Source organism: Emydura macquarii, unplaced genomic scaffold (genome assembly GCF_026122565.2).
Source record: "Emydura macquarii macquarii isolate MOO-44397 ecotype Brisbane River unplaced genomic scaffold, CSIRO-AGI_Emac_v2 contig_2422, whole genome shotgun sequence".
Lineage (NCBI taxonomy): Eukaryota > Metazoa > Chordata > Testudines > Chelidae > Emydura > Emydura macquarii.
Window position 1 is genome coordinate 17,663,838 of NW_027132559.1, and position 24,726 is coordinate 17,688,563.

The following is a 24,726-nucleotide window of genomic DNA, read 5'->3' on the forward strand; positions in this document are numbered from 1 at the left end:
GCTTTAATCTTGTAAATAACTCATTTCCTTCTCCTAGTTAACATATCTTTAAATAGTTTACTATCGGATTGGCTACAAGGTTGTCTTTGGTATGAAACCCCAGGTCAGTTGCACCTTAGGTAAGTGATAGGTCCTTTGGGACTGGAAGTAACCTAAACATTGTGATTTTTGGTGTAGGGAACCACCAATCAAAGGCAAGCTTGCCTAGATGTCGAGAAAGATCAGAATGCCCAAGGGGACAGTCTGAGACTCCATGTTTAGGCTGTTACAGTGCTTGAGGAGTTTACAATTGATAATTGGTTGGTGAAATCTAGTATAGAACTCACAATCAATTTGGGGTTTGTGCCCTACTTCTTAACAGTCTCCCCTGAGGCTGATACTCGTGCTCTTGAGCCACTGCAGGACAATTCTAACAATTTTCCCCTACACTCCCAATCCTAACTAATAGCCAAATTTAAAGCAATTCTACATAGGCACAAAAAACTGCCAGTATGTTAGCTCAGGGATGACCTTAGCAATAAGCAAATAAACATGATAAAAAAACAACTGAATACAATGCTGGGGCAGAATGTAAGTTCTGCAACTCACTCAAGGACTGGCTGTATATAAATCTGACAGCAGAATAGGGAATAAAAGTAAGAGAAAGGCTCTCACCTCTCCCAGCAGCTAAGGTTGTATTTGTATTAGATTATATTGCAATTATATGATCAGCCTTCTGTTAGCTTGTGGCATCTGCTATTGCTTTTATGTGTTCTGACATTATTCACAAACCTCCATTCCACAATCCTCTTGTAATGCTTCCCTCAAACAAGAAACACTGATCCTCTGCAGAGTATTTATCCATCCATCCATCGTTGGATATCTCCAAGACCCAACTTCAATTGTTACTAGGGAAGAATAATTTTGTTTTCAGACCTTCATAACAGTTGACCATTCACTACCAAAAATCTACCACACACAACCAAAGTCCTCAAGTGTTTTCTGGTAGTTATTTCAAGGAATTTCCTTCAAGGGTTCTATGTGACAGATTATAATTAAATCTCTAAAAATACTTAGGAAAATAGTGTTTTTCTCCCCGACTTTGAAAAATGTTGAGGATAAAGAAGTTATGTTAAGCATATAAACATAAAATGATCCTTTCCATTTTACTGTAATCATGATCAGGGGACCACTAGTTTAAAATGCATCACCACATGAATTCCAAAACAAACAAACACACACACACTGCATTTGCTAAATTCCAGAAAGAACTTTCTACAGGGATTTATAAAGAAAATGCAGGTATTGAGAAAGTGAGCCAGGAGGAGGGGCTGAAAATAAAGGGATAATGGATCTGAATATGTCCCAGTAACGCACTCATTCGTGACATTTGTTGTGAGGAGGCAGAAGTCCCACAACTCAGGACACCCTAGGGTTTGTCTCTGGGAGTGACTGACTATTGCTTTGCTTAAGGCCCAGGCTCAGGGCTATATGTACGGGCATGTCTACACTACAGTTAAACACCCATGGCTGGCCTATGCCAGCTGACTCTGGCTAAGAGGCTGTTTAATTGCAATGTAGCCATTTGGGCCTGAGTTCTGGGACCCTCCCACCTCGCAGAGCCCTAGAACCTGGGCTCCAGCCTAAGCCCAAATATCTACACCACAATTACACAGCCATTAGCCCAAGTCACGGGAGCCTGAGTCAGCTGGCCTGGGCCAGCTACAGGTTTTTAATTGCAGTGAAGACAGACTCTAGAAGACCACAAGTCAGGCAAAGATATGGATCAGATGTACTGGCCAGCTTGGGGTTTATATCAGAAGAAATGTGAAGCAGTATCTTAACCAGTTTATTGATCATAGCTGTTCAATGGCCAAGAAAAAGTATTTTCAAGATACAAGATGAATGAGGTAGTATCTTTTATTGGACTAACTTCTGTTGTTGAAAGAGTCAAAGTTTCAAACTCCTATAAAAGGTAAACAGATCATACCACCATTAAATCTTTAATGGAACTGGGCTGTATGGCTATCGCAGAACTATTGCCAATATTCAGAGGGAATATCTGTTTTGTTTGGATAAGTTCAGGACCATACTGGGGGCATAACAGGAGGCCAACGTGTTCCTCTTTTTACAGAGGATTCCTTACCAAGTACAGGAGAAAGCTGCAGACAACCTGAGGTGGGGTTTTTGTTTTTGTTTTTGTTTGTTTTTTTTTTTTGGGGGGGGGGGGGGAGTGTGGGAAAGCTAATTGTCCGATGTGAAGTGAGCTGATCACTGACCTGAACAGAGACTGAGCCACCACCACTAGTTTCAGCAGAGGGAAAGGGTGTGGAGCTGAGACTGCCCTCTCACACCTAGAGCTGTCCTTCCAGTAGAACAGGCCTTGCAGCACAATGCAGAGAAGAGGCGGGAAAGACGGCACTGCCCAATGCAGGACTATTTTGTTTAATAAAGAGCTTTGGTTTCCAACATTACCAGTCTGACACCTCTTATGTGTACCATATATTGAGGCATGGCAGGATTCGATACAAATCAATAGATGTCAGTAAAGGTGGATTTTATCTGACAATGAAATCAACAAAAAATGTCCATGGGTAATGGTGCAAGTGCAGCCTCCCCCACTCGCCCACCAGGCGCCTGCAGGGATCAGCTGTCACCTCCCCTGTGGCTGGGCAAAGACTGCCCTCTGCAACCCTGCTGTCAAGAGTGAGTGGGTGGGTGGGTCTGTGGGGAGCTGCAGAGGGCTCCCAGTGCTGACACTAGATACCAGCAGGCAGAAGGAAGGCTGTGGTACTGGAGGTGCAGAATGGATACCCGACACTCCCAGCTGGTGAAAGAGTGGGGCTATGACAGCAGGGCTACAGAGGGCTCCCGGAGGTGCTGCAGGGCCAGTGACACTGGATCCTTGCAGGCACAAGGTGCAGGGCAGGCTGAGGATGATCCTGGCAGGGCAGAGCAGAGATCTCTGGCCAGGAGTGCAAGGAGGAGCCCCCAGACACAAGGGAGACCACCCTACTGCTGAAGACAGCTCTGTCTCTGGGCAGGAGCCATTCACCAGCTATGTGGCCTCCCCCACAACTGGGAGCTTGTCCTCCACCTCAGGGTCTGGCTAGGGGGTCTCTGCTCTGCCAGGACCGCAGCCTTCCCCACACCTTACCCCTGCAAGGATCTGAGGTCACTGGAGCTCCGGGCAGCCCTCTGAAGCTCTGCTGTCGCAGCCCCACTCACTCTCACCAGCCAGGAGCCATCTATTCAGCAGCACCCCATGGCCGGGGAACTGTGCTCCTCCTTGCAGCCCGGGTCAGAGGTCTCTGCTCTGCCAGGCCAGAACTGCAGCCCACCTCACTCCTGGTGCCTACGTGTCTTGGGCCCCCCCGCCGTTCAGGGAGCCCCTGAAGCCAGCACTGCCCTAACCATTACCCTACCCACCCCCTAATTTCCCCTAGTTGTAAAAATTAAAAATTGAAAGATAACCTATATTAATTGTCAAAACTGCAAAAATATAAGACTGAATTCTGCCAGACCATTATATATTTAACATAAAACTCACATGCACAGAAACTACTCTACATTAAGCAGCAACTCTTCATATCACAATAAGCTTTCCTGTTCCAATTTCACTTCCTCTTGTGTTTCATTCATGTATGCTTCCATTACTTCACAAGACCTCTCTAGGCAGTTTTGAATAAATTCAGCCCTGGTGTAACACCAGCGATTAATCTGACTCTCAGACTGTACCAATAAGTAGAGTTGCTAGCTCCCCTTTGGCTATAGCCCATGATATTCAAGTGGAATTGTGAAGATATTCACTTTGACCTCTCAGCTGAAGTCAAGCTGTTCCTTTCATAGATTATAAAGTCAGAAGGGACCACTGTGATCATCTAGTCTGACCTCCTGCATAACACATGCCACAGGACTTCCCTGAATAAGTTCCTGTTTGAACTTGAGTATAATTTTAGAAAAGCATCCAATCTTGATTTTAAAATGTCAAGTGATGGAGAATCCATCTCAACCCTCTAAGTTGTTCCAATATTTAATTATCCCTCACTTAAAATTCTGTGCCTTATTTCTACACTGAACTTGCTAGCTTCAACTCTCAGCCACTGGATCTTGTTATAGCTAGGTCTGCTAGACTGAAGAGCCCTTTATTATCAAATTTCTGTTCCACATGTAGGTAACTTCTTGATTATGATAAATTCACCTCTTAACCTTAAGGTAAAGAAATTGAAGTCCTTGAGATTTTTATTATAAGGCATGTTTTCCTATCTTTTGATCACTCCCATGGCCTTTAGAGGATCAGCTGTGGTAGATGCAGACCAACCACATCACTCATACCTTAAACATAAGGCTACTTACAAGACATAAAACAAACCATAAGTTGTTTCCTTGTTGCAGGAATTAACTTAGAATCAAAAACTGAGACAGCCATATAGGGACATTTGTGCATAGGTCTAAATCTTCCTTCTCACAGAAGAAAGGATTTTGCCCAGTGCTCTAAGCCATGGACACGCCCATTTCTGTTTGCACAAAGAATCTCTGCTTTTCTCTCACACGCTGGCTTGGCATTCACAGCACCAGGTTGTCAACGTGTCCTTCTCTTGCTGTCAAGCTGCAGTAGAAGTGCTGTCACTGGAGCATGGCCTCATTTAAAATATGAGGAAATAATGAAAGGAAAATAGAAGTATCTTCATCTGAATTCTATGCAGCATTCAGATGCTAATTTAACAAAATAAAAGCTCCATGAGGACCAGCTGTCCTGTGCCTCAGGCTGCCAATGCACATTCCAGTCATGGCCTTCTACACCAGCAGCAGCAGCACTGTGTTGACATGGTTATTAAAAGGAAACGAGGACAGTTTCAAATAAAACTGGGCACTTTCCCGTAACAGACTCCATCAAATTATCAGCAGGATTTCAGCAGCCACAACCTAGCCATGAAGGACACTTTCAAAAACTGCCTGCTGGTAAAGTGAGCTAAAGCAAGTTAGAGTTCCTCCTGAAATTTTGACTTCGAGCTGCCACCATCAATGGCTGATGAAATGCTCATCTTATCAAAAGACTTCAATGTCGTCATGCCTATTTCCAGTCAAGCATGCTCACCACTCTACCACACTGCAAGCACCCTAGCTATCGAGGACTGTTTTATTGGGAAAATGAATTGAAATCACCTAAAAAACATCTAGAAGTGTCTCATGCATTTCACAGGAACCTATTAATTAAATGGCTCTTTGCTTTATCAAACATGATCATCAGCAGCCCTTCCCCAAAAATAATTATATACACACCAGACATGTGGTGATGACAGTCAGGTGATATTACATGACTCCGCAAATTAAATTAGAATTCATTGAACAAGTCTGTGTCACCTGCACTCTGCCTAATAATCCATCTCTGGCTGCAGAATGGCTCACATTCCAAACCTCTGTGAAGCTTCGAGGGCCATAATTTAAAAATAACTAACTAAATAAAAATCCATATACAGCCTACAATATAAGTATTTTCTTGTTCTCCCCCCTTCCCAGTGTAGCATCCTCAGACAGCAGACAGAAGCTCAATCAAGGGAGCTCATATGCTTTCTGCTATTTCATTTGGTTGCTTACTTCAAACTAAGTATTCCTCAGTCTAATAGTGGTTAGAGAACACTCAAAAGGCCAGAGTAATATGGGGTGGATGAATGCCAATTAGGCGGCAACTATTGGAGATGGTAGGCATGGGTGATGGGACTGATTTTGAGATATGCGCCAGTTTTCATCATGACAACTGGTTATTAATTGGGGAAGGATGTGACTTCATTGCAGTCATTCTGGAAGCATTCAAAATTCTTCTTCTATAGGAACAGCTCCCCAACAGTGCTCCATGCTCTATGGTCCACAGAGAGCTGGTTTGTCACGTGATGTGGGCTCTGCTATTTGTTTGCAACAGTCAACTTGCATTAAAAAAAATCTACATTAAATTTCCTAATGTTACTTTTCTGTGTAAGCAATTGCTGTAGTTGTCAACATCTCATCTCATTAAAAATCTAATTGTTAATGAGAGGAGAGATGATCTGCACAATTATGAATAGAAGGGCTGGTGGACCACAAGACAATTTCTCTGTTAATATGTATTCTTGCCTTAGGAAACTGTTTGACTCCCTTTTCTAAACCCGATGAAAACAGAATTTTTTCATCTTCTTATGGCTTTAGCCTGGCACCTATCATTTTAGTATCTAAGCACCTTCCATGTGAAATCAAAAGTTTAGCATAGGGAGTCAAAAGCATGTTGATTATTTACATTCAGTCACAAAATAGAATACTACACATCAAAAACAGTCTCTCACACACACACACACACACACACACACCCACCCACCAGATGTTATGGTGATGGGCAGCAGCATAAAACCTTAAGACGGAAATTTCTGTCTGATGCAGTTACAAACAACTAAACTGGAGCTTTGTCACTTGTACAAGCTACAGTTGGAAAGAGAGGCAGCAGCAAGGATCCCATGCAGACAAACATACTGCAACTGGAGGTGTGATTGCAGCTTGGATAGGGGATTCTGTGCTAGCTTTAATCTAGCTAGCACAGCTAAAAAGAGCAGTGAAGTTGTGGTGGTACAGAGCCCGGCGTGGGCTAGCAACACAAGTACATACCCATGGTTCTGGGTGCCTTTATATGGGGAACATGCTGCTGCACCTTCACTGCTCTTTTTAGCTGTATTAGCTAGATTAAAGCTAAAATGGGTATGCCTACCTGAGCGGCAGACACATCGCTAATCCCAGTGTAGACCTCTCTCGTAGGAGGTCACTGGATATTAGTTAAATAATAAGGGGTAGGACAAGGGCCAGCTAGGAATAGCATACAATTTTAAAAGAAAAAGATGTGAAGCCTGGCCAATCACCACCTCGGCAACTTTGCAGGTATGTTCCAACTCTTTCCGACACCTTTCATCAGTTTGTCATTTTAGACTCAAAGCTCACTGTGCTGGACTGTGTCTTCCTATATTTGTTACCACTGCACCTACCACACTTTTAAGCACTTCTGAATATAAATAAAATACAGCATCCAAGATGCGAATCAAGTGGCTTCCCTGCCAAGTAGGGGCACATCTCAAACCCGCAGTATTCCAGGGTTCCTGAGTTTACTCCTGTCTGTTCAGGGGAGGTAGCAAATTGGGCCTTGTCTACACAAGAAACTTGCGCCAATTTAAGCTAGTTTTTAAAATGATTTAAACAGGTGCAAACCCCTTTGTGAAAAATATTTCAGTTTAAGAGTGGCTTATTTTAATTTATCTTACACATCAACTTTAAGCTAAACCCAAATTAGTAACTCGACCACCACCTGTTCCAGCCAGTGAGACCTCCTCAGTGGGTGCCACTGGTCAGCCTTGGCCAGCACCCAGTGCCACTGCAGGGAAGGGAGGCAAGGCCCAGCCCTGTCTGAATGAGGCAAGGAAGTGCAGGGAGCCGCTGCTGCCTGGGTGAGAGCACTTCACATTGCCCTGGGTGGGAAAACGGGGAGGTTTGAGACTGGTTACCTGCCTGAGAGGCTACTGGGTGCTGTGACGTCAGACTTTTGGTTACTGCCCATCCACCCTAAGTTGGGACCCACCCAAATTTCCATTCCTAGTTATACCACTAGGGTGGACAAGGCTAGAGTATTTAGCCTTGATCAAAGCAAGTTCAAATCACAATGGCAGCTGTAAACACTTGTGCACTACTGCAACCTCATGTGTCTGGATGTCACAGGCACGTTAGACATGTTGGCATTGCCAAATGCTCTATTATGGACAAGGCTTATGACTACATATACTACTTAGCTATTTCCTTTACCCCTATAAAGTACTCTCTTCTGTTCAACTTTTGAATTTACACCTTAATGCTGGATTTTTAGAGCCTCTCCCCCCTGGCCTGAGTAAAACACCTTGAGTGAGATGAAAATTCCCATTCCTAGTACATGACTAAGATCTCACTACAACAGATACCAAAATTATGACAAATCCAAAACCTACATTCCTACTAAACAAGTGATTAAAAATGACAAGCTTATTAATAGACATCCAATTATATTGTTATTGTGTGTATAGAAAGAATTGGCTAGGAATTAGGACCCTGAGGGAAAGAAGGCAGGAAAGGAGCAGCAGGAAGCTGGAGTTAGACTCCAATAATTTGTTGGCTGCACGTACACAGAAAGGTCATGGTGTTTCTCCTGCAAAATGAATCACTGTTTATATTCCAGTAAAACAGATCCTTTGTTATAAAAATATAGTGTTTCTCTTCCCGTCTGTCCACTCTAATGGGGGGGGGGGGGGAGTGGGGGGGGGGGGGGAAGGAGGGGCACCCACCAAACTCTTTCCTTAAGCCAAAAAACCCCAAAAATACTACTGAACAGATACTTCAAGACACATAGCACAAGAAGACAAGGAAAAATACCATCACCATGCTCACACAACAACATGTTCATATTTCACATTCAGAATTCAAGAGTTCTTATGGAAGATCTCCATAACAAAATCTTTACATTTCAGTCTATTTGTTCTTAGACAATGAAAGTACACCAGTACGCATCCTGCTAGATCTTTGTGGCATTGTACACCACTCAACACAAATAAATCCTGCCTTTAAGAAGATGCAGGAGCAACCACAAACTCCTTTAAAATGACTTAAGTCCTTTCTTTCAGACCAAGCTTATAGGTTTGTTATGAGCCTTCACCTGCAAAGTTCAATCCTCTTGTGCTTATTATTCAATATCTAGATGCTGAAGCTATTGGGACAGCTAGTCTGAAGTGCCAGCAAGATGTAGACAGTACCTTCACAATACACTGCCTTTACAGCAAATGTAAACAGCGCTGTAACAGGGTGATCTGTCCACATGAAGGGCTGTGGAGCTCAGGGACCAACCTGTTTTTTTCCTTAAAGAGGCCCGGTCATCAAAAAGTGTTCAAAGGATCAGCAGACAACCTGGGAATGGGGCCAGATGTTGATCAGGTGGCTGCCTTCTGACATGGTAAAACCCAGTTCTGAGCTGGGGAGGGTAAGAAGCAGCATAGTATTAGGAGAAAGACTTACTGGGACTGGAACCAGAACCTGTATGACGGCGTCTGAAGATATCTGCCATGAATTACAGCACAGCCCCAGAACCAAGGAGAAATAGATTGTGAGGCCAGGGACCAAGCGAAGCGCCTTGGAGCAGGACCAGAACTCCGATACTGTGGGGTGAGGAATCCTGACTGAATCACAGCCCTACCCCAGGAAAGAGGGCTGTGGGGCCCTCGAGCCATGGGGAAGCAGTTTGTGAGTCTAGAGACCAAGGAAGGAGGAAACCAGTGGGAAAGACTCCAGAGGGGCCAGGAGCTGGACCATGATAGTCAGTTACCCAAAACCCTGAAACAAGAGTGAACTGGAAGCCCCAAAAAGGAAGGATATGGGTCAGAAGGGCCAAAGGGGACTGTAATATGCAAGACATTAACAAATTAGGTCCCAAGAAGGAAAATGTGTTAGTATTCTAGACTTTGGAGTGAATTATTGGGAGAACCTGGAGGGAATTGAAGGCAGGATGTGAGTAGAATTCAAACTGATGACCAGAGTGGTCCAGAAAGGCATTGTGGGACACTTCCTGGAAGCCATTTACCTTGACATAACCAAATGTGGTGTCTACACTGGATGCATTGTCAATACAAGTTGTGGGGGGGAGAAGGGGGGAACCCACCACTCTACTCCTCTCATCGAGGTGGTTTTATTTTGTTGAAAAATCAGGGCAGTTGCATCGGCCTGGGGAGGGGGGTAAGAGCTGTCTGACCACCACCACTACTGTAATAATTGTCAACAAAAACTGACTTTGGTCAACAAAAAACTCTATAGTGTAGAACAGACCTTAGTGTGGGATACCACAAACTCTTACATGTTTATCATACCTCTTTGTAATTTCTCCACAGTTGGGAGAAAGGAAACATTTTTGTAGCTGGCTGAAGAAAAAAAGAAAGTTAGTAGAAGTTGCTCAGCGGTATGGAATATTTTAAGTAGCCCTGGCCCAAATGAAAATGTTGGCAGAGGGTGGGTGACAAATTCAACATGTATATCACTTCCATGGATAACAAATGTGATCAGATAGCAATTGTGAAAAACGGGAATGGGCAGGGGTTGTTTAAATAAGCGCCTATATTTAAAAAAAAAAAAAAAAAAAAAAAAAGTCCCAACTATTGGCACTGTCCCTATAAAATTGGGACATCTGATCACCCTAGGTCTGTAGCATGCACAGGCTCTTGGTTTTGGAATAAACGATGAAGGTGCTGCATCTGGATAATTCAGTGGTCCCCAAAGCATGGGGCATGCCCCCCCCCGCTGGGGGCACATCTGGGAGGGGGGCATGGCAGAGTCTGGGCCAGCCCCAACAGGGGTAGGAAGGAAATGCCACTCAGCTCCGCTCTTTCCCTGGCTCCACTCCCAGGCCCCGACCTCGGCCCCAACCGTGGCTCTGCTCTCAGGCCCTAGTCCCAGCTCCCGGCTGCAACTCCCAGCTGCAGCTCTGGCCCCCAGCCTCAGCCCTGACTGCAGCCCCTCTCCTGGCCCTGGCTCCCAACTGCAGCTCTGGGTGTGTGTGTGTGTGTGTGTGTGTGTGAGAGATGATTTAAAAAGTTTGGGGACCACTGGAATAATTTAAGAGCAGGTGATCTTTTTCCCTTGTTAATCAGTTTTAGCAGAATGTTTAATTGCAGAAGAATAACTCTGCAGCTTATTTTTTCTGATACTAAAAGCATAAGGGCCCAGTTCCTCAAAAGGTATTTAGACTCCTAACGTCCATTGAAGTCCGTGGAAGTTAGGAGCCTGAACTCCATTGAGGTTCTGAGCCTAGAAGAAAACTGTAGCTGTATCCTCCAGAAATTCCCGGTGCCAGACAACATAAATCTTAATATGGAGGGTTAAATCCTCCCATTTTACTCACTCACCAGAAAAGCCCTAATGAAGTCAAAGGGGCTATGCGTAAGGATTTAGCCCGAAATCTGTCTTTGTAGGTATTTATATTGTCCCTGTCAAATATAGTATGTAAGTTCTGCCCACTATTTAAAAATAGAAACACTGATCTCTCTCCTTTTCCAGACTGTAAAAAATAGTCTCATTAATTTATAATGTTTTGAAACATGTATTTATGTTTGTGTAGGTGAAGAACTTATTGAAGCAGAGCTTTAAAAAACAAAAACACACCAATGAAATGAGTTTGGCATTTGGTTTTGGAAGTGAGTAGGCCTGTAATCACATTGAGTTAGTTCTAAAACTAGGTGCACCTCTTATGAGGCCTTCCTCTGTTGGTAGATTTTCAATGGAACATTGAAACAGTGTGGAGAGAGAAAGAGGAGGTCTCTTGGCCGGTTATGACCAGTTCTAATGGGAGGCTCTGAATATCAAGACTGGATCTTGAACCAAATTCTGTATTCAAGGGGAAGCCAGTGTAGAGAGTGGAGCATTGTAGTGACTTGTAACAAGTTGTGATGCTAAGGAAACTAGCTGCTGATTTTTACAGGAGCTGGAGCTTTTTCAGAATGTGTGGCTTCATTCTCAGATACGAGATGAAGTAATCAAACCTATGAATTAATGGATTTCTATGGGCAGCCTACGACCAATGGAATGGGATTCAATTTTCTGTCCCTTTGCAAATGAATGCAGACTTTTACCCCCAGGGCTACTTGGGCACCCAGTGGCACGGAGAATTGCAAAAAGACCCCCAACCACCGTAAACCAATTTGACAATCCAAGGACAGATCAAACTCTCATTAGTGGGGGATGTTACAAAAGCTCTGAAGCCCTCTCTGCTTCTTACCAGCAACACCTGAATCTTACCTGAATTCAGCTGTAGCCAGCTGCTCTTCATCCCAGTCCTGATTTCTTCCCAAACATCAAAGTAACTGGAAATAGTGCTTGTAGCAGGGTGCAATCCCAGAGTGCATCCCCCTCAGAGCATGGCAAGATCAAGTTGCCAAGTCCGCTTATAATTCGCAGATTTGGACTTGTCAGACAAAGCCAGTTGCTTCTCACCCGCGCAAGCCACGTGTTGCAATTTTTTTAGCTTGTTTGGCCTTTGCCACACCACTTGTTTTGGGCTTATCACTTCCCTTTTATTTCCAGAATCTTCCCAGCTGATCATGGCAGCTCCACGCACCAAATGCTCTCCCACTTGGAGCACACCAGAGCTTCTAGATCTTCTTGGCATTTGGGGAGAGTCAGCCGTGCAAATCTAGCTCCGCTCCAGCCAAAGGAAATACAATACCTACGGTCAGATTTCTCATGCCATGGCAGAGAAGGGCTATGAACAGGACACGCTGCAGTGCAGAGTGAAAATCAAAGCGCTAAGGCAGGGCTACCAGAAGGCCAGGGAAGCAAACCATTGCCCTGGTGAAAAACCAAAGACCTGCCACTTCTATAAGGAGCTGGAAACCAGTGTCAGTGGTGACCCCACCTCCACCCCAAGATACCCATGCATATCTCCACGGGCCCGGAGGCAGCGGACACCAGACTCAACCCCAACAAAGATGTCATAGACAAGGAGGTTGAGTTGGAAGATGATGCAGTGCTGGGGACCAGGTCATTTGGTGGCATGTGGAGTCAGAATCTCTCCCTGAGCCAGAAGAGTCCCAGCCCTACAGCTCTGGCATAGAGGATGTAGGAGGGGGGACCTCTGGTAAGTGTTTGGTTTTTTGTTTTTGGAGCAAATGCTGCTTGTTTACGGGTGGTATGGCTGTCCTTTGCTTTGCTAATTATAAAGGTGGTTGAATAGATAGAGAAGCACAAGATTAACTGTGTTTGCATGTGCTTCCCATTCCACTGTTCAGCTACCCAGTGTAGCAGCGAAGTGTGTTAATGCATGCAGAGATTTCACAGGAATCCTCTAAAAAGATCTCTAGGAAACTTTCCTGGATGTACTCTCCAATCCTCTGCTAGAGATTCCTTAGAAGAGTGGCTTTGTTTCTTCCCCCATTGTAGGAAACTTTCCCGTGCCAATCAGCAATAACTTGTGCAGGGACCAAAGCGGCACACAGGTAACTAGAATAGGGACCCGGTTTGAAGCTGCTCGCATGGAGGAGATGAGCCCTAGCATTCCTGCTTATTCTCAGGAGTAAGATATCAGCTTCTATTTGAAAATGTTGGAAAGGGACAAATTTTCAAGTTGCACCACTTGCATCGATGCCCAGAACAACCAACCATTCACCTTTTCCCCAGCTTCAGGACCCCACCCCACCCAAGCACAACTCACCATGCCCTGGTTGATCACCATGCTCTGAGCTTGCCAAGGGACAGTGAGAAAAAAGGTATTGTAAAAAGAGGTTACTTACTGTAACTGATGGTTCTTCAAATGCTGGTCCCTATCTGGATTCCATACATGGGTGTGCATGCGTGCCATGCTCCGAAACGGTTTGTAGTAGTCTGTCGACCTGCCCACCATGTGTGGTCCACATGGTTGCATCCAAAGTTTTAGGAGGCCGCACAGGTCAACGCCCCCTCAGTTCCCTCTTACTGCCTGTAGCAGAGGGGACGGGGTGGGATTGGAATCCAAGTAGGGAATCACACCTCTCAAAGAACCATTAGTTACAGTAAGTAACCTCCTCTTCTTCAAGTGCTGGTCCCTATGTGGGATGATGGGATGGAAATCAATGCATCATGAGACATTGAGTCCACTCCTATGATGCACTGAGATCCTCTCCACCTTCCTACAACAAACCTGTGAGACACACAGCTGGATAGCTTCTCTCACTGGTCGATGCCAGCGCACCAAGTGCTGTGTGGACAGACATACATGCTATAATTACACCACGTTTTGATCATCGCTGTAACTTGCATCAACAAAACGTTTTAGTGCAGAAAAGGCATACAATAACCAGGGATAGGATTAAGAGGCATTTCATTAAAGCAAGTTAATAAAAAGGAGCCAGCACTTCTTGATAGCAGCACATACCTCCATGACAACAGCCCTGACAGTTGACCTACCAATTCCGAACTGGTTAACTAATGATCGCTAGTAATTGTGCTGGCAAGCTTCCAGATAACAACAGCCACATACTTCTCCATACTGAAGGGAGCACTCACTTAAATGTTCCACCACGACAGCTCTAATGTGAGCTCTTCACAAATTTCTAATAAAGTGGGCTCTGTCATCCTTAAGTTTTGCCATCACTGCTGGTCTTCCCAGATCTGCAGCACTAACCCCGTAAGTGCTAGTTGCCAGAGTCCAGAATTGGCAGCTCACAGAGTGAAGCCACTCCTGGAAAATGTCATACAGAAGTGACTAGTCAATTTCATCCTCCTCCTGTGCTCATATTGCCACAGCATCACCATGGCTCTCTCAAGTTACCAAAAGCATGACTGACAATACATGTGCATCTGCCAGTTTGTATTAACGATCCCCAGCACTCAGCACGTTCTCCCCCATGCTACCTGACAGCAGTTTGAAGATGCCACTGGCTTGCAAAAGCCAGATGAATGATGGGATGAAAGGAGAGGAGTCATGGGAATTTTTTTCATTTGACCTCAAGTCCCAGAATTCCAGTGACTTCTAGTAGGTATCCTACAATGTGCCACAAGAAAAAAATCCCAGAATTCATAGTGCCTAGCAGCAGAACATTGCACCATGGGATTTCTGACCTGAATGCTATGCACTTATTTCAATAAAACACAGCACCCTGTGGACACAATGATTCAAAAGGGAAGCAACTTCAACGGGCATACCAAAGCAGTGAGGACAAGCTGCTTTTGGAATAATTGTTTCTGATTAGTTAATAAACAAAAGTAATTGGAAACAACTTTCAAGCATAGACAAGCCCCAAGAGATGGATGGTGAAGGGTAAAGATAATATTTACCCAGCCATGTCAAAATCAGGGAGTAAGGAGAAGCCAAAAAACTGAAGGTAGGGATCAGATTTAAGTATTATATTTCATATACCACAAGGACAAGAAAGTAGTGATTTTTTTCCATTGGGATGGTCTTAACCGAATGTGGGCAAAATGCACTTAAAGAAAAAAGAATCACAATTCTAAATTACCATCCTTTTCAAACACACACTTCAAAGACGATACTGTTTCAGCCATCACAATCTCAAAATAGCTAGATTCAGGAAGTAATATTTTATCATGTGAAAGCTGGAAATTTCTGCTTTCAGATGGTATACAAGCATTAATCTCTAATTCTAGCGGTTCATGAGACACCAACCATCTAAAAAAATTACATTGCAGCCACAGTGGAAGAAAATGGTGTTTTCAGAATACACAAGCAATCTTTAATGGTGGATATCTATTAACTGCCATATCTGAAACATCAGACCTCTCTCTGTGAGCTCACCTAGTATTTGTTTAAATAAATGCAAGCAATAGCTTTATTATCTATTTAAATATATACATTCAAAATGTCTTAAAATGTTGGCAGACTATCTGAATGAATGTTCAGTCTTATGACTAGTTGTGGATATATTATGACATTAAAACAAAACTAATATGAGTGTCCAGTACTGGGTTTACAAGAAAGTGATAGAAAAGTGAATATTTTATGAATTTGTAAAAACTTAATGGACTATTTAAAAAAAAAATCAAAATGGGGAAGAAGAAAGCAGAAATGTGTGGGTGGAGACAAAATTCAATATGGAGGAAAAAAGTTAGTTGATGGATACAGACAGACAAATATATTCATTACTTATCATAACATAACTCTGTCATATTAGACTCTATATTGGTCTTTGGGCCAGTAACGGTCTTTTTATTCTGTGGTTGTACAGCACCTAGCACAATGGGGTCCTGGTCCATAAGTGGGACTCCCAGATGCTATGTTAAGAGACCGGATTCTGATCTCACTTATGCTGTAATTACATCAGTGAAACTCCATTAGTTTGGAGTTTACTATTTACTGCCTTTCACTGATGCAAACAAGAGCAGAATCAGGCTCAAGTTTTTTAATTCCATCTGGTGTCCTGATGACACGAACATACCATTTACAATGTTTCTAGAAAAAGCGCTGTGGAATTAAAAGCATTACTAGATAGAGCTGGGCATTGTAGATGACTTATTTATATCTAGCAGCAGCAGCTTATTAAAGAAAAAACCATCTGTCATTGTGACATCATAGTGCCCTGAGTAATCTATTTTTGCTTAACAGTCTAGCGCAGGGAGAATTTTTTTTTCTCCTGTTGTTCCAATTAGTACTTTATACCATGCTGGAGAAGCAAGTCCTGTGATAGCTAACAATTTTGCAAGACTGATTCAGAATTAAGTTTCTCACCCTGATAGCAGGAGTTAAAGCTACATCTGATAAAGATTGTAGTGCATTTAGAAAGAGGGATTGGCTTTTCACTGAGAATTCGTACATTTTGTTTTTTGGGGTTTTTTTTTTTTTTTTTTTTTAAAAGGCATATTCTGAATGGGGATCAATAAATTTTATACCAAATGTGAGATCTCAAATGTAAAGAGTCCCCAGTATACATATAACAATCACATCAGTAACCACATACTGCTAAAGCCAGTGTCCCCAAAAGTGGCAATAGCTTAAATCTAATTCATTTAGATATTTTTCATTAAAAAATAAACCTACATCCCCTCACTCCAATTAGTGGTCCATTCTGTATGAAGTGGGACTGGCAGTAACCACTATGGACTTATCTGTACAGCCAAATTGTGATCATAATACACTGTAGTGCCTTGGTTGTGTTACACTATGGAATGGTTTTCCATGCATGAACAAGACCAAATCTTGTTATAACTATGTTACATGTAGCACAATGATTGTATCATTTAGTCCAGTACATATAGGCTGGATCTGCACTAAGATTTTTCTTAAAATCTCCCCCTCCCCCCTCCATTGCACTAGCACGAATATGGCTAGACCTGTGGCTAACTGGGCTCAGGGATTCCCCTCTCATGTGACTTAGTGGTGAGAATACAAACAGTCAACTTACACTCTTCCCCTCACTCTCACTACTGCAGCAGTGGTGTGTTACCTAAAACTGCCAGGGTGGGCAGGGGCTTGAAGAGAGAACACCATCCTCCATAGCATCTCACATGACAGTCCCTATTAAGTGGGAGTGTTGTGGTGCCACAACCTCCATACCAACAGGTACCAAGAAACTCACCAACCCTTTTGGCCTTTTAAAGAAAGTTAACTCAGGATAGGAATTGCTCGTGGAGGGTGGACGTGCTAACTCGGACCACACCCCTAACCCCCATGCCACCCCTGGACTTCTCAGCTGTGTTTTGCAGCTTTAACAGGCGAGTCGAAAATCCTATCCTACAACTAAAGCAAGGCCGAGCAAAGGCTGCTCCCTGGGTTGTGAAGGAGGCGAGCAGTTCCCGGCCTGTCTCCAACACCCAACATCAGCGCCAGACTCCGACTCCCCGGTTTCAGCTGCCGCCTCCTCCGCACGGGAGGATGAGGTGGGCGAGCGCCTCACGGGGGACACAGCCCGGAGCGCTGTCCCCCGGCCGGGGAGAGAAGGAAATGAAGGGGACTCTCCCGCCCGGGTCCCTCCCCAGAGGGGCCGTGGAGAGCGCATCTCCCGGCCGGACAGCGGAGCTGGGGCCCCCGCGCGTCCACACGGCGGGCGGCTGCTGCTGCTGCGGCTCGCCTCCACTCGGGAACGACACCCAAGGAGGAGCCGCGCTCCCCAGCTCGGCCCGCTCCCGGGCCAGCCGCCGCGCCTGCCGTACTCACGCCAACAGCTCCCGCGCTCCGCCCGGCTCAGCGCCCAGCCCCACCTCGCTTCCAGACCGCCTGAGCCGCCGGCTGCTCATCCTCTTAACCCTCTCCTAACCCGGCCGTGGGCGGGGACTCGGCGCTCACGTGGCCCGCGGCCGGCGGAGCAGCTCCGCCCGCAGCGGTGCGGCCTGCCTGCCGGAGCCCACCTGCAGCGAGGGCGGCCATGCGTGGCACGGCCCGCCCAGCTGCCGCGCCCCTTCGAGGCACAGTCCCCGCTGCAGCCAATGAGGGAGGGAGGCACGCGCAGGCAGGCGGCCCCTGGCGCAATTGCTTCCCCCAGACTGAGTGTGGCAGCCGGGCTGCTGCGGGGGGAGGTGGGAGGGAGTCCGCTGCTCTGAGCTGGAGGCCTGATGGGGGTCCCCGGAGATGGGTGCTGGTGTCTGCGCAGGTACCGGCTCCCCTGCCCAATCAGCCCCACCCAGCCATCTGCTGCTGGAGCTGCGCTGGCACAGCTGTGCCTCAGGGGGGTTAATAGGCACCTATATAAGACAAAGTCCCAAATAAGACTATGTCCCTATAAAATTGGGACATCTGGTCACCCTATAATGTGGGAAGGGATGTAAAACAGGTGCCTCTAGCTCCCTTTCCTGTGTGAGACTCTGGTTTAGGGCAACTAGAGGTCCTGAGATTAGGGGCATTGTCTTATATATGCAAACAGGCTCCCATCCATCTCAGAGGAAAAAAAAGGTCCTGATTTTTCACACCTGCCGTCTGGTCATCTTCATCTGATGTAGCATACAGCAAAGTTCAGCACTGGTGGAGTGTTAAAATATGCTGATGACCTGAAGGAACCAAAAGCTGTCCTCTCTCACCAACAAATGGGCCAATAAAATATATTACCTCACCCACCTCGTCTTTAAAACATCCCACTGCACTCCAACATATTCTGCACTCAGCTCTGGTTGCCTAGCCAACCATTTCAAGATCCTGTGTCTTATTTTCAAAGCCTTAAATAGGCTAGAGCCTAGCTACCTGATGGTATTTCTACACAGCAATTTAGACACCTGCAACTGGCCCATGCCAGCTGACTCAGGCTAAGGGCTTGGTCTAAGGTGCTATTTAATTACAGTGTAGACAAGCAGGGACCCTCTCACCTTGCAGGGTCCTAGAGTACAGGCTCCAGCCCAAGCCTGTCTACACCACAGTTAAACAGCCTCTTAGTCTGAGCCTCAAGAGCCCAAGTCAGCTGCCATGGGCCAGCAGTGAGTGTCTAATTGCAGTGTAAACATACCCTGAGAGCCCACTTCTTTCTTTCTGAACGCTGCTGCAGCAGACATTTTCAAAAGGGCAATGAGGCTGATGGACCCCAGGCTAGGGGCCTGTACTCTCAGCTGTGGAATTTATTGCCTTGGTGAAATTTACAGCCTCTAGAGCCTGAGTTATGTCACCTTAAGGGCATCACGCAAGGCTTATGTCCTTCAGCAAGCTTTTTGCTAAGCACTTAGTTGTCAAATGTTACATGCCCTAAGATAGACATCACCTATATTTTATTTCTGGTGAGTTAAACCCAGTTCCTCAAGGCATTTAACTCCCATTGGGAGGATCTGGACCTTAGGCTGGGATGTAAATTCCTCTTCCTAGAGGGACAAGACATACTTATAAATGTATAATAAATGTATAATAATTCCCAGACACTATAGGACAGGCAGCTTCAAAAATGTATAATAGGTCCTCATCCTGCAACCCTTTATGCGTGAGCTTAATTTTACACCCATGAGCACTCCCATTGAAGTTGATAAGACTAGCAGTAGGCATAAATCTTTACACATGTAAATCTTTTCAGGATCAGGGCCTTAGTTATAGACATACATTTATTCAGGAGTGTCTCTTAATGAGGAAAAACAGAGATTGACCAAGTATCACTCAAATATTTCTCTCCCTGAATTCTTTTCCATGTAAACAGGAGAGATTATAGTATGAAATTGTGAATATGAATTTCATACATTTTGATATACTATATGAGATTTATGTAAAACAAACAACAAGACTAACATATAGGAGGGAAACCTAGCTGTTTTTAAAAGTGATATAAAATACTTAAAACACAGTCATTTTGAGATATAACTTTTAAAAACTGTATATGTGTATTTTAATTTTTTTCTGACTCATAAGTAGGTTTCAGATTGACATGACACATATTTCAAGTAACAAATTTGGATTCTGGTTTAGGCATTCAGAAATTTGGGGGAAATAACTTAGTTAGCTGTATAGCTTTTATTAGTGTGATCATTAAAAACAGAGCCAATTTCTGATCTCACTTAACTTAGCCTGACTCAGTCTTCCTTGGTATTACTCCTCATTTGTGAGCGAGAGGAGAATGCAGTTTAGCAGTATCTGAAATGCAGCTATATCCAAGCTTCTAGCAGGTAAAATTTAGAGAAGTGAAAAGGGGGTAAAACAAACACTACAGTTTCTAAAATGTGATCTGAAATTAAATAACACCCTCTGACTCATTCCTAGTATTGAATGGTCTTACTATAAGTGTGTCATCTAAAAGGCACACAGATCAGTTTCATTAGGGGATTGATCCAATACCCAGAGAAGTCATGAAAGAAGCCCATTAATTACAATGATTTTTGTATTGGGCCCTAAAAATCAGAGGCACATTGCCACAGTTGTACATTGAGCCTCACTTGTGCGGATGTTCATTGAACAATGGGGTTCTGCTTGTGCTGGCTGCAGGGAATTCCCCCTCATGTAGATCTGATTTCAGGACTGGGGCCAATGTCAGATGAACATTTTTATTTAAAATAAAATATTTCCTGTGATTCTAGTAACATATTGGTTTATTAAGACTGAAACAAGTCCATTCGTGCTGTTTCTTACTTTGGGCATTTTCTCTCCTAGGCCAGTAAAAACAAGGCTAATCGGTTACATTTTTTTTTGTAATCATTTCCTTGTCACTCATGCTCTCTTGCCATCCACTTTGATTGCTGGTTCAACCCCATGGAACAATGCATTTTCTACAGAGAGGCACCAGCATGGCTGATGGATCTGCAGTTTCTTGACCTGGGCAAATGGCAAAATGGGAGAGACTGTATTTAAGAGGTGTGTGCTTCTCTGTGCAGGGGGGAACAAAGACAGACCATTGCCACATGTAAGCCAGATGTGCAGGAAAGAGAGAGGACAGGAGGGACTCTTCCCAGCCTGAAGGCTGATAAACCTTTGATTCACAGATGGGATGAGATCAGACTAGGGGAGAGTACATCTTGGGACCTTTTGTTGTTTTCAAAGATCTGTAACTTTTGGGTGCTTTAAGAGTAAAGTGACTGTACTTAAGAAATTCCTTTGCTAAGACCTGGTCTACACTAAAAAATTAGGATGATTTAATTACATCAGTCAGTGGTGAGAAAAATCCACACCCCTGAGCAGCATTGTTAAACTGACCTAAATCACCATGTAGACAGTGCTACCACCGCTCAGGGAAGTGGATTACCTATGCCAATGGGAGAACCCTCCTGTGGGTGTAAGTAGTGTATACATTGAAGCATTAGTTGTGCAGCTGCAGCAGCACAGCTGTGCTGCTCTAGCATTTTAAAACAAGTCCTAAGTCTGTGTTCTTGGCCTCCTGCCACCCTATCTCTGAAGGAGTTAAACTAGCAACCAGAGTGCCCACAACTAGGTGAAACTCTCATGGAGTGTGTTTAAGTACTCGGGGTCACCGGAGGTCTGAGGCATAGATTTTGGAGTCTAGGATGGCTGGACTGTGGAATCCCATGTCCCAAGGTCTAAGCCTGGGTACGTGCTCTAGAGACCCAGAGCTAGAAACTATGACTAGACTCTACCCATACCCAGTAGGCTTAGAAGTACAGTAAAAGCTCAGAATTACGAACACCAGAGTTATGAATTGACACAACCACACACCTCATTTGGAACTGGAAATGTGCAATCAGGCAGCAACAGAGATAAAAAAAAATAAAGCAAATACAGTACAGGATTGTGTTAAACATAAACTACTAAAAATAAAGGGAAAGTTTAAGAAAAAAGATTTGGCAAGGTAAGGAAACTGTTTCTGTGCTCATTCAATTTAAATTAAGATAGTAAAAAGCAGCATTTTTCTTCTGCATAGTAAAGTTTCAAAGCTGTATTAAGTCAATGTTCAAATGTAAACTTTTGAAAGAACAACCATAACATTTGAGGTGCCTAAGTGCCGTGTTTTGATAAGGTCACCAGGGACAAACGGCCCCCCAAATTACAGGAGCGGTTTGAAGGGTGCCTCAAGACACTAAGGCGGTTCGTATATATTCCCTTTTAAGACAGAGTGTGAGGCTTGGAAACGCTAACTGTGAAAAAACTTGGCAAGATTCCTGGAAAAACTTGGCAAACTCACTCAGATTCTTAACCATTTAATAGTCTTTATTTATCAACTCACTAATACTACAACTAGCAACTTAAATGATTTACTTTACCACAAATCATTCTCCCTTATTCTTTTACAGATTTTTAAAACACAAATAAAGCTAAAAACACACACAAAAAAAGACAAATTATCTTCTCTAATTCATTTACAAATTCTTAACACACAAATAAAACTTAAAAAACAACTAACAAAAAACAATTACAGCTACAATCACAATCACTCCTGGGATACAAGTAGAATTATTGCTAGTTTTACATTTACATTCACTACTCACCACATATAGGAGTAAACTCAGCTGCAGCAAAACAACAAATATTTCATGACCTGGTCTTTTTATTTAGAATTCTATTTTTCATCCAGGTGGAACCTATATCGTATTCATACCCAGGTTATCATCCGTGGGACAAGTCCCAATGGGTTATCAGCTAAGTTACCTGACTATTGTAAGGCAATGTAATGGCAATGGGCTGGAGAGAGGCACAACGGCTGATCAGACCCTCTTGCAGGCACGATTCTGGTGTACCCCTTGGGGAGGCTCAGTGGTCCTAATGACAAGGCTCTCTACTTTTTTCTTTGTCTGATAACCCTTTTATTTCCACTCCAGCCTATACGTCCGCCAAACCAATTACGGGCATTTTCTACATCACTTTGTCGGTCCCTCCTTGGGGAGTCCCCATGCCAGAAGTTCATCCTTGACAGGTGTAATTTACCAAATAAAAGTTGCAGCGACTGCAAACTTCCAAATTTGGGCCTAGGAACTGCTGTGCTTGCAAGTTCCCCTTATTTTGAATTCAACCGGTTACTGTTCGGTCAGGGTTTTTGCTACCTTTGAGTTCCTCTCCCCATGGGGCTTACAACTCCTATCTCCTTATCTATTACACAAGATTAACAACTTCCCCTTGTCTATTACAAGAATAACTAGGACCAATTACAAGGACAGATGGCTATAAAACCTTGAAACACAACTAACAATCCTCAATGGATTTTTCTATATCTCTTTCTCAACATGGACTCGGGGCAAACACACATACAATAATTTTAACCCATTACGACAGTTTTGTTCAGAGTTACAAATATTTCAGAGTTATGAACAACCTCCATTCCCAACATGTTCATAACTCTGAGGTTCTACTGTACAAGAGACCCAATGGTTGGGTCAACTCACAGCAGACTGGTGACCATACAGTGTATCAGACCGTACCAGGCCAGGTTTTGAAAAATAGAATTAATGAACAAAAGATTTTGTATCTTAGATATAAAATGAATGATCCAAGACTGCAGATGCCTTCATACATAGAGATTTCACTCAGGCATACTAGCACTCTGAATCTTTCAAATGTACTAATGGAGAATATCTTTTCTTCTAGGTGCCTAGCAAATCAAACTTCTCTTTATTCCTCTACAAGACAGGTTGGGTTTTTTAAGTCTTTTATTTAAGAAAATAATAAAAGTGAATTTAAGAGTGACATGTCCTGTTCATTTTTTATTTAAAAATAGATTCTGGGGAGGAACTTAGTCTCAGGAATCCATTCTGAACCCAGGATGGCAATAGTAGTATCTGTCAGTGAGGAAAGGCAGAGCCAAGCTGCAGAAACCACATTTCAGGAATCTTTCCCAAATGTGACTATCAATGTTGTAGTCTAGCAACCTCTGCAAATGAAGGAAGAGCAGTGAGGAAGGAATTCAGATGGGCCCATAAGCCAGTGATCAGCCCAGGGGTGGGAAGTATAGTGTAAAGTCCAGGGACTTGGTAAATCATGTCTAGCTGTTCTCATGGCCTGTTTGAATGTTTTTCTTGTAAAAATGTTAAAATAGTAACTATTTTAATCTTTAGTGTTGTTTACCTAAACCATCTATTAACGTTTACAGTAGTTTATTGAAACATACTTGTAATACTGTGTGCAAATGCTAGGGGGAGGAAGGGGTTCTCCATACAGTGCAACAGCTTTACACCACATCTCCAGTATAGTATAATCTCTCCCTAAAAGCATCTTAACCAACCCACAGAGATCACCCCAGTGTAAGGGTGATCTTCCAGTGCTAAAAAAAACCAATGTAGGGACTTTTACTCCACTCTCTTTCCTTATTACCATAGAAAAGAATACAGAACATGGCCTGAGAACACCCTTGTGCCATGCTGATCCTCAACCCCTTGTGGCTGTTCAGTCAGCATAAATTAGGGAAGTCCTAAGGCTGCTCTAACATGTCCCCGGGGGATGGAAAGTCAGCCCTCCAGAGAGACTGCATCAGGATAAGGGGAGTGCAAAGATGACCGTTAAGTCATCATTGCACACTGCCTGACCTGTGCTCTATGAGTTAGCTACACCCCATTACATTAATTGTGAGGTGCTTTCGTCTGGGAATATTTGTGTTAGTGATATGGTTTTAATACTATGATATGCAGTGTTGTTGTAGCCATGTTGGTTCCAGGATATTGGCAAAACAAGGTGGGTGAGATAATATCTTTTATTGGACCAACTTCTGTTGGTGAGAGAGACAGGCTTTTGAGCTTACACTGGGGTCTTCTTCAGATCTGAAAAATGTATTCAGAGTGCCACAGCTAAATATTAGATGGAATAGATTGGTTAGCATAAGTAGTTAACATGTATTTCATGGGACCATTCAAGGTGAAATGGCCTGTTAACACCTCTCCAATCATAAAGGGGAGAGGGAAAAAAAGTTG

General features: G+C 43.8%; 1 protein-coding gene across 3 annotated transcripts in view; it reads right to left on the minus strand.

Moving 5' to 3' along the window:
- The window catches only part of SNX10 (sorting nexin 10), a 63,746-nt gene extending 41,327 nt beyond the window's left edge, over nt 1-22,419 (minus strand). The window contains exon 1 of one of the 3 annotated variants that reach the window (XM_067562027.1): nt 22,318-22,419. The gene's annotated coding sequence lies outside the window, so the exon portion shown is untranslated. Of the gene's footprint in view, nt 1-17,638; nt 18,228-22,317 lie in introns of those variants that run through there. The other 2 variants (XM_067562026.1, XM_067562025.1) reach the window with 2 other exon arrangements.
- Between the last annotated feature and the right edge of the window lie 2,307 nt (nt 22,420-24,726).